The following is a 13,605-nucleotide window of genomic DNA, read 5'->3' as shown; positions in this document are numbered from 1 at the left end:
GCTTTTGCTCTCTAAAAACTGCTCCGCTGAGGTGGCCTAATGGCTAAAGTACTCGGCTGCTGACCCACTGGTCAGGGGATCGAACCCCGGCTACGGCTGCTGCATTTCGATGGAGGGGAAGATGCCGTAGGCCCGTGTGTTCTAATTTGGGTGCACGTTAAAGAACTCCAAATGGTCAAAATTTCCGGAGCCCTTCACAACGGCGTCTCTCAGAATCCTGCGGTGGTTTTGGGATGTTAAACCCCACAGATCAATCAATCTCTAAAAAATGTAACTTCTGTGGTTACATGCACCAAAACCGAGATACAGCCATGAGGTGCATCATAGTGGGGAATGCCAGATTATAATCACGTAGTGTTCTGTTCACCTACGTCACGTATTTTTTTAATGTTGCCTCTATTGAAATGGAGTGGCTATAATGAGTAGTCAAAATTGACACTCTCAAGCTTATGAAAAATCCTTGTAACACTGGGTGTTGCTTAAGCCAACATTTCGATGAGTGGACTTGTCTTCAAGGCTGCATTTTGCAGCTGCTGTGGCTGGGAGTGTCAAAGGAGCTAATGTTGAAGGCTGCAATATTGGTTCCAGCAACACCTCGGGCATGTTCCAAGGATATTTAATCGCTTGAATATTTATTTATTTTAATATCCTTAAGCTCATCAGCACAACACCTTAGCTGCTGAGCTACCACAGTAGCTTCACGAAATCCTGAAAAAATTAACATGAATTGAAAAAGTTTCCATGTTTGCTAACATGTATTCTGCAGTCTACACTGTGTTTCTAACACATTTGGTATTTTTGCAACTCTGAACTACTAAAGTGGGAATAGAGAGTGCATTTTTTTACAGAGGAAGAGTGTCCGACTGTCTTCTACCTTCATCATTGACTTAATGTTGAATAAGTGATATTGCTAGATGTTTGCTTTACTGTCTAAACGTGCGCCAAAACCCAGTGTCTTAACTATGCTTGATAACATCAGGAAAGAGTAATTTGGTTTTACGTATGTGCTAGCCACGTTGCAGATGCAGAGATACAAAAGAAGCCACCTTCCAGTGAAAAACAAACTCAACCTAAAAGAGTCCGACTATACCGTATTTACTCGATTCTACCGCGCCCTCGATTGTAACGCGCACCCGATTTCCACCGCGAAAAAAAAAAAAAACGTAAGACATCGATTGCAACGCGCACCCATTTTTTTTTCGCTGGCCCGCACGATCACACCACTCGAAAAAACGATTCCTTTCGGGATTGTCTTCCATCTAAATATGAGGTACGGGCGAAGCTTGTGCCCATCTGACGTGTAACAGAGCATTGCCGTCACTGTAGTTTTACCGTGGACCGATGTCAGCACGCGAACTTGCTTTGCCCCCTTCTTCTCGACAGTTGTGGTGCCAGGCATGTCGAAGTAAAGAGGCGTCTGATCGGCATTCCAGATTTGCCCAAGCAGGTAGCCGTTGTTGCGCCGCAAGTTTAGGACGAACCTCTGAAAACTGTAAAGCTTTTCATCGTACTTCTCCGCAAAAGTTTTCGCATATGCATGTTTCCCTTCGAAGGGAAGAGCCTTTCCTCTTCATATAGTTAATTAGCCAGCACCTGCTCGCTTTAAACTGGCTCCGCATTAGACTTTTTTCTAAGACTAATTGCATAGCCCGCACTTGGAGCAGTTCTGTCGTCACGGGCCGCTGTGCCGCTCGCTCCTCAAGCACATACTCGCGGAGCAGCTCTTTAATTTGCGGAAACCGACCCTGCTGTGGTTCACTGAAGCCTTTGCGTGAAGCTTTGCTGTCGACAATCTTCTGCTTTTGTTTCCGCCGGTCCCGCACGCACGTTTCGGGAACGACCGCGATGCGGCCCGACTTCCGTCCGTTTCTGCACACGCGATGACTTTTCTTTTAAAAGCGGCATCGTGGTGCACTTGAGTTTTTGGAGTCGGCCCTTTCACGTCGTCGATGCTAATGCACTACTAGATGACGAACTCCTCAGCACACGTACGAAGTGCCGCACATGGTAAACACATAGGCAGAAATAGCCGACGCACCATGCCGACGCACGTAGGGAGCGGCCATTTTGGATTTGCGATGGCAATAGATTGACCGTAATTTTTTGTTCGTACTCGATTCTAACGCGCATGCGATTTATGAACTCGCTTAACCGGAAAAAAGGTGCGCGTTAGATTCGAGTAATTACGGTACCTGTAGTTATTTATTGTACTTCTTGTAGCAGCCTTTGTCCTGTGTGGGGCTACAGGGCTGTTTTGACACTTTCATCATGACTCCTTGCATGTAAGCTTGCCAAAAAGGTGAACTTGCTGCAGTCATGATGTGATATGCCCCATAACATAAGATGCAAACATTGCCGTAAAATGGGAGAATCACCGAATTTAGCAAACCTCTACTAATTGAAATGGAGGTGAATTTCGGCCTGCTTTCTTATGCATGATTTGACTCGCAATCTCGCATTTGAATTGTTAAAATCTTCTGATTACGTTTTATGTGCATTTACAATACCATAAACGAAGTGAGACCCAGACCTTCGTAATTGAAGTGTGCATATTTTTAAGTTTATAACAATTCAAGCGAAAAGTATTCATTTCAATATTTGTTGATTGTAAGCACTGCATAAGTGACCAAAAAAGGCTGAAGATATATAAGTGCCAATGTAACATAAGCTTCAACGCCTGTGTTCACTACTGCAATACTTTAGTTGCCATTAGAATAATGGGTTATTTATAAATTCTTCTAAATCTTAGTATTGCTTTGTTTTGTAAATGCCCTGCAGCTTTTTCTTTTGTTTCTGGTGATTGAGATGTATAGCATGTTAGTGTACAAACAATTCTGTAAAGCCGTAAAGTGTGTCACATTAGGCTACAACTGAGAATTCCTTCAGGTTGCGCAGATAAATTTGTATAGTCATCATTCCCGTGCCAGATAAAGTGTCTTTGTTGTCCTGCATTTGAACCCTGAGAGTCTGAACATGGCGGCTTGTTCCAAAATGGTAATCATGATCCAACCTGCTTGCTATTGGTAATACTTTGCACTCGGTCATTCCGGGTGACAAACGGTATGCATGTTAACTGTTTCATAGCATTCTTGGCAGGAAAGGAGTGAGTGGACAATTATCAAAATAAAGGCGAACAGTATGGATACTGATGGGGACTGTATAAGCTATGAAAGATAAAAATTCTAATAAAACAGTGTCAAGGGCTCCGTGTAATAATAGTGCTGCTGTTCTCCGTGAGCAAAAAACGCCAATGAATGCATAGAAGGCTTAGATTTAAGCTATATTTCTCAGGAGAACTGCTGTAATCGAAAAAAAGTAAATGAGTTGAAAATTGCGGTAAATTTGCGTAAATGTAAACTGCATGACAACTTCGTTGTTCAAGCTAAGTAAAGGTGGTTCTAGCAAGCAAGTGTGCGCTCCAGCACTGTATGCCCTTGGGATGATGTGATTACTGCTCCTAACTCCTGTCTAATTTCACAGGAAAGGCTATTCCCGCCCTCACGGCACAGTTGAGATGTTGACCGATAAGCAAAGCATAGCTAGCAAATGAGAAGACAATGCAAGTTGGACTCAATAACGCATTCTTGTTGCACTTCAAGAAGCTCAAGCATCCTCACACTAGATTTTTATTTTCTTTTTTTAAGAGTGCCCAGTGCTTGATTTTTACTTATGAATTCTTAGTGTGTAACTCAAATGATTATTGTGACTAGCGTGAACATGCTTTCAAACACTTTATGCCTATATAAGGATATCCTTGCTGAAGGGTTACTTCTGGTGTGCTAACACGCTTTGCTTGTAACTTGGACACTGCAGTAATTTGCTTCCTCATTCCCTGATGAGTGTCGTTGCATAACTATAGGAAATGTTGTTGATCACGTTAGCAGATAGAATCAAGCCCGAGAGGGCTGGAATGCAGGTTTCTTCATTGCCCCAACAGAATATTGGTGTTCAATGGAACAAATGTTCTTGGTGACGTGTAGAGATAGCTTGGTTGCAGATGGTGAGAGGGTTCAACCTTTTTTGCTTTCACTCTCGGTAAAAATGAAGTGATGATGTGTTTTGTTGAGAAGTGTATGTACCGCCTTGCAGTGAAATGTTAGCTGGGACGTTATTTGCCGTGCCAGTATTCATGCTGGCAGTGACTTGGGAAGGATGCAATCCATTTAAGCAATGACAATATGGGACAGTTGAGAGTGTTGCTTCGGCATTCTCGTGCTTATCGGGCATTGAACTGGACAACTGTGGCGCTATATCGTCTCTTAACATTTGTAAGACAACTTTATTTCTTCAGCAGTAACTGGCTTTAGACACACGTGTCAAAAAAAAAAAGAAAAACTGGTTGTTGGCTTGTTCGGGGTGGCTATAAGAGAGGTAGAGTTTCTCATTTCTCTCCACGTGGTGTGCATTTTTTGCTGAACTTTTGACAGCACACTATCACATGTGCATGTTTACTGGTGAATTGAGCAAACAAGCATGCTAAATTGATAAAGAAGGATGTGCATGTAGTGAACACAGATATACCATTTTCGGAAAGAGTAGCTGTGCTGTTGGGCTTCCTGTTCTCACAGCTTTCCATTTTAGTTCGTTTCAACAGTACTAGATGTTCAATGGTCGGGTGTGGGCCTTCTTTTCTTTGCAGTTCCTTAACCGTGTCAAGACAGTAAACAGTCTGTTTTTTGAGCAGTTGTGAAAATATTGTATCAAGTTTTGCTGCCTGTTGGCTCGGATGTTTTTATTGTTTTATCAGGAGCCATGCCATGCTGCTTGTGTGCACGCTTAATGCAGAATACGCATGCCATGCCACTCCTGCTCCACCGGCACAAGCTGCGATTTCTTTTTACATTTTGAAACTTGAGTCTAGTCACATGACAATGAGAGCTTCATTTTGCTGTCTGTGTGATCTCAATAAAGACCACTACATGCTGCAACCAGTTGCATTTGTCTTCATTTCAACAGTTAGCGGTTTCCATAGCACAGTTTTTTAAATGCATATGACTGAATGTTACTGTGTCCAGAAATGAATTCAGTACACTATCAAAAATGTTAAATTAGACATTGTACCTGCCCTAATGTTTCAAACAGTGCAGCAGTCGCCAAAGGAAAAAGGTTTTCTTTTTTTTTTTTTTCGCATTGTATCATACTTTAGCTAGAAGACATTTTGCATCTCCCACAAAAATGCACAACATTTAATGGGATTGTACACTACACTAGAAACACTGCAAAACATGAAAATGTTCAGCCATCACTACAACCATTCCTGCCAGTTAAAAAAAAACTGCTTCATGCTAGCTGTGCTGGTGCAAGTTTTTTTAGCAAGTAAAATTAAGGCACATCATAAAACTTACAAAAAGCTGCTTCACAGAGATTGTTGTTTGAGATGGGAAGCATTAAAAAAAAACCATTATATCTGCACCACTAAATGAGCAGATACAGAAAAGGATCAGACATGAGCATTAACTATAACTGGGTTTGATGGGGTGATGAATAGTTTTAAACATACACGTATGAGCAATGTTTTTTTTTAAGGGCCAAATCCAAACTGAAAATAGCTCAATTAAGACTCTACTGGCTTATTACATACTCTCAGCTTTCCTCTGAAAAAGAATCTAAATAATACTTGGTACAAATTTATTGTTTCTGTTTTAGGTGACACTTGAGAGTATCTATCCGCCAATACAGCTTCATTTGAGCTTGTTCTGGATTTGGTAAACTTTGAAATAAAGCTCCTCATACGTGACCACTGCATGATTTTGCGAAGCAACACCACACGCACTTGTGCAGTCACCCCATTATATCGAGATGAAAGTTCATGCTTGTGTCAGTTCATTTTGGGCCCTCATTCTTCAAATGGTTCCTTAATAGCCTGATTATGTATTGTTGCCAACTAGCACAAGCCAGTATCCACTTTGAAGTCTTGGCACATATGTTTGTTTTTTGCATTATGCCTGTCTTAAAATAGCAGCTCATCCACAAAACAACATTAAGTAAACATAACTATGAAGTGGGCTATACCAGATCCCATAGCAGGCAGCTTGAAAATCATTACGAGCACATATGTTCTTTAATGTGCCACCAAATGCACGTTACATGATCATTTTTACATTCTGCGTTTTTCTAAATGCGCATTCAGTGCCGATACCAATAATGCAAGCTTTTTGCTGCAGAATGATATAGCAACTGCAACTGAAAGGTGTCAAGCTTCACATTATTTGGGCACTGAAGAGCCATTTGTTATGTTCTGCTGCAGGCACTGACATAGTGAAAGACTGGTTTTTTGTGTGAGGCATTCTGCAATCTGTATGAAGGAAGATACATTTGCTTGTTGTTGCACACACACTTTGCTTCTTGTTTCACGCTTTGCAGTCACAAGGTCAGCGCTAAAATTTGCTTTGAAATTCGTGCCGGCTTCTTAGAACTGCACCATATATGAGTTTGGAAGAGTACAGCAACAGCTCAGAGCAATACATAGGCACTTTTCAGTCTGCCTCCAGAATGTGCTCTAGTACATGGATATCAACCAAATGCCACAGGTGCGCATTACTCTGCACACTTCTGCTTGTTATTCGTACATCTTGCCTGTGAGTGCGTGCTGTACGTATTTGAGTTGGATATGGCATGTGTCATCAATCTGTTTCCAAGTCCCACAACGGATTACCAGGCATTAGTCTACACACGCACCTCCAGCACTTGAAGATTGCCTCTTTTTCTGTCATAAAATATATGGAGTTTCATGTACTCAATTTTTCAGTAACACACAAGGTGGAGATAAATCACGCAAAACAGAGAGCCTTTAGTATATTGTAACGTACAAAAGCCACTCACTCAAACACAATCCAACACAACACTGTCTTCGTCGTTCTCTTTTCCAGTCTACCCCTCACGCGCCGGTCACCCCGTTGTTATGATCCACTACATTTGCCGCCCCCTCTCCCCTGGAGTCTGAGCCAGAAGACGAAGAGGCGTGAATACAGAAATCACGCGGCACATAAAGTTTTAACTGGTTTGCATGGGTGGGAAAAACATGGTTACTGCTTTTGGTGCCCAGTTCCGGAAGAACTTACAGGCGGAACGTAACAGGGCCTAGGGCTTTCACCACGCGCAATGGGCCAGCATACCGGGGAAAAAACTTCTAGCAATGCTCTGGAACACGCTGGTTGCGTCGAACCAGCACTAGGTCTCCTGGTTTGAAAGGGGTGTGGTTCTCGTTGGAAGGCGAGCGGAATTTCGCCCGACGATGCGCTATTGCCAGGTGGGCTCTAAAGCGAGCCTTCCGAAGAAGCTCCGAAGTACTGGTATCATCTAGACGGTTTTGCGTTGTGTTCAAACCAAAGAAGCTCTCTCGCGGAAGCCTTGGCGTCCTTCCATAGACAAGCCTGAACGATGACTCCCGTGTGATTTCCTGCTGTGACGTATTGAGGGCGAAGACAGCTGCGGTGACTTATTCGTCCCAGTTGTTATGACTGGGACTCACGCATGACGACAGTATGTCCTTTATGGTACGGTTTGTACGTTCCACCAGACCGTTTGTTTGTGGGTGCTGAGGAGTGGCCGCGGCATGCTGAATTCCATGGTCGTTCAGTAGGTTTTGTTAAGGTTCGGAAGGAAGGTCGCTGGAGGATACGAAAAACAAACAGGTTTATGGCACTATTTACACATATTTACAGAAAAGAAAGGTTAGGGGTTTCACAAACCACGAGCGTGGTGGTTGAACCGTTATATGGTTCAGAGCGACGTCCAGCACTCTGCGGCGTCGTTTTAAGCCCTGTCGGGCTCCTCCTCTCCGAGTGGAGCACCAATCACACACACACAACAGGTGAGGGCGACGAGCATGCACGGTCCACGTGAACGTCCAATATTGAGTCGTGAACACTGTACTGCAAGGTGGCGCCAGCAGTGCTCTTCCTCGTCGTGTGTGTGCTGCCAGTCGAGAGGTCCCACGGTCCTGACAGCATACCTCAAAGGGTCCGCCGATCGGTTCGCTCAATTAGCGTGGTGATTTGCGGTGGCCGCCGCGGTCTCTTCCAGGAAGATGCTTTCTTTGTTGTCCTCTCTGGAACTGTTTACGATGTCATGGCGACACGACGTCTCATCCTCCGGCTAGCAGGGACAAGCAGGGACAATGCCTGGCGGGCATAGGCAGCCGGCCGGTCGGCTACTTGATTGAGGATTAAAAGGAGCTTCGCTCTCCTGTGAGCTCTGGCGCCGGCCACAACAGCTTCCCCGTCGCCAGATGAATCACCGAGGTCATCAGGCACCGCTGCTGCTTGAAGAAACGACGAAAGGGTCCGCATTTGAAAGTCGGGAACTCGCCTTTGCTTGCCGCATTGTCTGGGTAATTACTCAAATCTTCGACAGCGTGAGAGCCTCCCCAGTAGACCGGCTTACGCACAATGACGTCTGCCCAGACGAATTTCCAGGCCAAACTTGACAGTTTGTGAACGCGTGGGACGTGAAGGCTGTGCCACGATCAGTGATGAGCAAGCGTGGTGTGCCGTGTCGAAAAGTAAGGGACGACCCTGACTTCGGTCCACTTCGTGAGATAGTCTATCGCAATGATGAGGAACTTGTTGCCGCACGACGTATGTGGAAACGGTCCCATATGATCAAGTCCCAGAATCTCAAAAGGTGTTTTAGGAGGAGGGATGGGTTGCATAGGGACCGGTTGCAAATTTGTGGGAGCCTTCCGTGCTTGACAGACTGTGCACAACAAAACGTAGCGGGAAATGTCACTATGCATGCGTCGCCACCAAAACCTCTCTTTGATGCGTGCCAGCGTCTTGTGCAGCCCGAGGTGAACATGAATAGCACCGTCGTGGAACATGAATAGCACCGATTGTCGCATGGCTATCGGCACAACAGGCACGCACGACCCATCCCGATAATTTCGGTGATAAAGAATTCCCTCTCGGACAACATACAACGCAGGAAGACTTTTTCACGACGGTGCTTGGGAGTGCGTACTTCCCCGGATAGTCGTCGGGTTGTATCAACATTTTCTGCGTCTTGTAGCTGTGTAGTTCGTAAATCAAGCACTGCAGAGACTTCGAGGTGTTTCTGAAAGCTGTCGGGTGGCGAGAAAGGTAGTCAGCGTCCTGATGGCGAGCCCCGCTACCGTGGACAATGGAAAAGTTGTAATCTTGCAGTTTGAGAGCCCACCTGGGAAACTTAGCATTGAGGTCTTGTTTTGTTTGAAGCCAGCGAAGGGCGACGTTGTCGGTAACGACCGTGAAGCTTTTACCATAAACGTATGAACAAAATTTTTCGAGTGCCCAAACTACCGCCAAGCACTCAAGTTCAGAGGCGTGGTATCGGCTCTCTGGTTCACTCAGCCGGCGGCTAGAATAAGCGACCGGTTTCTCCTGCCAGTCCTCGTTAACTTGCAAGAGAACAGCTCTGAGGCCAAGACCACTGGCATCGATGTGTAGAATCGTCGCGGCATTCTCGTCATAGTGTGCGAGAGTTGGTGGTGCTTGAAGGGCAGTCTTGAGGTCGCGGAAGGCAGCTTCTTGGTCGGGTCCTCATTTCCAGCGAGCTTCTTTCTTCAGTAGTTCGTTGAGAGGTACTGCGCGAGAAGCAAAGTCAGGGACAAAGAGTCTGAAATATGAAGCGAAGCCCAAGAAATTTTAAGCGGCTTAGCCGTGGTGGGAGGTGAAATACAGGCAATGGCTTGGACCTTTGTGGGATCAGAGCTGATGACTTTGGCACTGACTACGTGCCCCAAGTAACTAACTTCCGAAAAGCCGAAAAACCACTTGGAAGGTTTAATGCAAAGGTGAGCGTCTTGGAGAGCACGCAAGACCATTTCCAAATGCCTGAGGTATTCGGGAAATGTGGGAGCGTAGACAACATAGACAATTATGTCGTCTAAATAGACCAAAGCCATCGACCACTTGAGATGCCCAAAAACCCAGTCCATTAATCGCTGAAATGTAGCAGGAGCGTTGGAGAGACCAAATGGCAGGCAGTTAAAGTGGTATAGGCCATTCTGAGTTATAAAAGCGGTCTTCTCAGCGTCATTCGGGTCTAGTTCCACCTGCCAATAGCCAGAAAGAAGATCCAGCGTAGTGAAAAAACGGGCACCGTGCAGGCGGTCAAGGGCATCGTCAAGACGAGGAAGCGGATACACGTCAGGCTTGGTGACCCTATTTAGCCGTCGATAGTCAACACAGAAACGGATTTGCCATCTTTCTTTCTCACAATAACTACGGGGGACGGCCACGTACTTGACGAGCGCGATATGATACCACGCTTAAGCATGTCATCCACTTGCTTAGCGGTTTCTGCGCGTTCAGAGGCAAAGACTCCACACGGGTGATGCCGAACAGGAACTTCAGAGCCAGTGTCGATACTGTGCTGCACCAAAGGAGTGTGGCCAAGCTCACTGGGTGACATCGCCACGCAGTCACGGAATTTTCGTAGAAGTGCTTGAATCTCAGCTTCCTGTGATGGAGTCAAGTTGGGGCCGAAGTTGAATTCATTCCAGTCTAAGGGCGATCCAGTTGGTGATGAAGGTGCTACGGTCTGTACTACTGCTACGACAGACGGTGCTTCGAGGTAGGTACAGGTACCGAGGACGGTGCCTAACGGCACGCACAGGATACTGTCAGACAGGTTGAAGAGAAGCACTGCAAAGGTTTTGCCGGAACAGCGATGGAGGGCCCGCGACATTGCGAATTCGCCTCCAGGTCGGGAACAAACGGTACTTTCTACAAGAATGTCCTTGTCAACAAAGGATTTGTCGGGGCTGTAAACAGGAACTCACGCAGCAGACGACAAGGCGATGGTAACTGAAGTAGCCGTTATCACAGGATTGAGAAGCAGGGATGGTTTTTCAATTTCAAGTTGTTTAGTTTCGTTAGTACGCCCGGCCGTATTCCTGCCCGTTGTTAGAATGCCGACTTTCAAAGAAAATTTAATAATCAAACTTTTTATCATGCGGTAGTTGTCAGCGAGCACGGAGCGCGCTTTGTCAAATGTTCAGTAAATGACATGACTCAACGGGAAATACGACTGCCTAGAGCAAGCTTTACTGGAGATTTCAACACTTGCTCAAATCGGTATCGAAGCGGTAGATGTCAGTTCCATGGTGCAATCAGTGCCGTTAAACTGCAAACTAATGCCAAACTCTGCGCACCAATCAGCCTAAAATCACTGGCACACACAGGTTTGGCACAACAAGGAACCGCAGTCTCACTGTCTTCCCGAGCGCACACACATTCAGGCAGACGTCGCTGAGAGTAGGTAGAGTGCCGCCGTCAGCTAGGACAAGATGGGGTCGATCGGCCTGCTCAGGGCTCACCGAAAATCTTCCAGACAAGAAACTCGCCGCTAAAAGACTGAGTGCAGCCCCTGTGTCCACTAGTGCTTCAACGTGCTGCGGCGGATTTCCAAGCTTCACCGGCAGACTTGGCATCTCGTTGAAGGGGCCAAGTGAAAAAAGAGGGGCTTCAGCCATTATGCGGGGTCCTGCCCTCGATGGCCCGCATTGCAGTTTCCGTAGGAAGGCTGCATAGGAGGAGCTGAGTTTGTCAGCGGCTCGGTCACCCGAGGGCAGTTCTGAGCAAAATGCCCAACACTGTGGCAGTGGTAGCACCGGAGTACCGCTGTAGGATCATGGAGTCGAGTAGGAGCCCAAAGCCCGGTCCGGGATGGTGTGTCCGTGTAGGGTGGCCTCCGGTATGGATCCCCAGCTGCTTGCGAGCGTTCGTGTATCTCCGCTTCAAGAGCGACAGCTAAAGCTGATCGTAGGTCAATCGGATGAGCGAGGCGGACGAAGAGCTGGACACTTCTGTTATTGATGGCATCAACGAAGGCATTAGCACCAATGAAGTCCATGGTTGCGGAAGGGCAACCCGACAAGGCCTTCCGGTACAAGCTGTCGACGCGAGCAGCGAGTTCTTGAAGGTCGCAGTGACCTTGCCGGTCGTGCTTCATTTGTGTGAGGTAGAGCTGAAGCAGACGACTGTCGCCAAATTTGGTTTCCAGCGCCGAGACCAGAGCTTCATATTTCAAGCGGACGACTTGTGGGATGTACTCGACGTATTCAACCGCAGAGCCACAAAGCTGCACAACGAGCGCCTGAGCTTTATTTTGAACTGTCCAGTCGTTTTAAGGCAGCAAGGGACCCGAACTGTCCCAAAAAATGCTGCCCACGACGTGGTGCCATCGAAGATAGGCAGTGTAAGTTGTGCTCTGAAAAACCGAGGCTGAGCTGACAGAGGAACATTTCGTTCGACCGCGGTAGACACACGTTGGTGAAGGCCAGACTGCGCTCAATGACAGAGAGCCGCGCAGCTAGGTCGGCAACGACGTCCGCCATCGGGGCACGTTGGGCGAGGGTGGCCTCATGAGAGAGAGTAAGCGGGTTGTGAAGTGAGTTTTGAAATCTTGCATAAGGGCTCGTCTGTCGGCCTCAACATGTAAACCAAGGGCTTGCAGGCAGTCAGGTATAGGTAGAATGGCACTAGCGCTTGACTGTTGAAGGTGATTCGGCGTATCCTGGACATCAAACTCTGACAGAAGAGGCTGATGGGGCACTGGTGGCGGGATGTGTGATGAGACTGGGCCTCCCGTGGCCTGTGCCAAGCTTTCCTGCGTAGTCGGAACAGAAGATTGCAGGGCCGTCAACGACGTGCCTTCCGAAGGGTGCATCTGTGGAGTGCCGACTGTTGCTGTCATCGCGGCAGCCTTACTCATTGTAAACATGGGTTAACGTTCTCACCACTGCCACCAAATGTAACGTACAAGAGCCACTCACTCGAACACAACACTGTCTTCATCGTTCTCTTTTCCAGTCTTTCCCTCACGCGTTGGTCACCCCGTGGTTATGATGCACTACAATATTGGTATTGAGTCTTTGTCAGCTGCCTAATTACAGAGAGTCCAAACCAATCACCATTGGCATCCAAAATTAGTACTATGGCAAAACTTTTATTAGTATTATTGACCTATAAAATATAAGTAGGAAAATACATAGGACAAATGATCAAAATAGATTGCAGCGAATTAAAATAATGATGCCACCTTGAAAACTGGAAACTTGCCTAACATATAGAGATTTAATGCGGCATCAATCGTAAAGTGAATGTTTCTAGACAAACCATCCAGAATGGGCGGCCCACGGATGCTGGTGCTGTCATAACACACTACTAAGAAAATGAAATTGTGTGGCTTTAAACGGAAGCTATCTAGGCATACTAAAGAATGAATCGAAAGTTTGATGTTGACAGGTGAAAAACACTAGGAGTTTACGCTTCAATTAAATTGTGCTGCTGTGAATTAGAAGAAAACAACTGGGAATTCCAGGGTGTCAAAAATGTGTACAATAATGACTGTGCACTTTTTTTTTTTTTTACAGTTCAGGGCTTAATATCTCCATTTGCATGGGGCCAAGCCCTCTTACAAGTAAACTCATTGGTTGATATGTGGGGTTTAACGTCCCAAAACCACCATATGATTATGAGAGACGCCGTAGTGGAGGGCTCCGGAAATTTCGACCACCTGGGGTTCTTTAACGTGCACCCAAATCTGAGTACACGGGCCTACAACATTTCCGCCTCCATCGGAAATGCAGCCGCCGCAGCCGGGATTCGAACCCGCGACCTG

Source organism: Rhipicephalus microplus, chromosome 2, assembly GCF_043290135.1.
Source record: "Rhipicephalus microplus isolate Deutch F79 chromosome 2, USDA_Rmic, whole genome shotgun sequence".
In the NCBI taxonomy this organism is placed as follows: Eukaryota; Metazoa; Arthropoda; class Arachnida; order Ixodida; family Ixodidae; genus Rhipicephalus; species Rhipicephalus microplus.
The sequence above is the reverse complement of the archived record's forward strand: the minus strand, read 5'-3'. Positions refer to the sequence as shown.